This window comes from Trachymyrmex septentrionalis, unplaced genomic scaffold, assembly GCF_001594115.1.
Source record: "Trachymyrmex septentrionalis isolate Tsep2-gDNA-1 unplaced genomic scaffold, Tsep1.0 scaffold172, whole genome shotgun sequence".
Lineage (NCBI taxonomy): Eukaryota > Metazoa > Arthropoda > Insecta > Hymenoptera > Formicidae > Trachymyrmex > Trachymyrmex septentrionalis.
This window is the reverse complement of record NW_017304887.1, coordinates 1,030,620-1,031,059: the sequence shown is the minus strand read 5'-3', so window position 1 is coordinate 1,031,059 and position 440 is coordinate 1,030,620. Positions and strand designations below refer to the sequence as shown.

General features: G+C 54.1%; 1 protein-coding gene across 4 annotated transcripts in view; it reads left to right on the top strand.

Moving 5' to 3' along the window:
- Nucleotides 1-440, top strand: part of LOC108746488 (RNA-binding protein Musashi homolog Rbp6) — a 448,396-nt gene that overhangs the window by 218,202 nt on the left and 229,754 nt on the right. The window lies entirely within an intron of this gene.

Sequence of the window (440 nt, the reverse complement as noted above, 5' to 3'; positions counted from 1 at the left end):
ATCCCGAAGGGTCTCGCGAGCTTACGAGTATCGCGAATGCGTGCGCGTATGTTTGTGTGTGTGTATGTGTGTGTGTGTGTGTGTGTGTGCGTGTGCGTGTGTATGTGTATGTGTGTGCGTATGTGTGTCGCGCGAGTGTCGACTACGATACGTACGCGTTGGATAGCACAAAACCGTGTGCGTGCGTGTATGTGTGTACGAGTGCGTAGGTGTAAGTACGCACGCGTGTATGAGTATGTGTGTATTTGTGTGTGTGGATGTGTGTGCGTTGGCTGGGGGCATGTGTGTGGGTGGAGCTTGATCGTGGACGTCATCCGTCGGACAGAGGCGGACCAACCAACCGGGGTGTCGGATATTTTCTCCCTCTCTCCCTCTCTCTCTCTCTCTCTCCCCCCTTCCTTCTTTCTCTCTCTTTCTCTCTCCGTTACCCCCTTGCTACC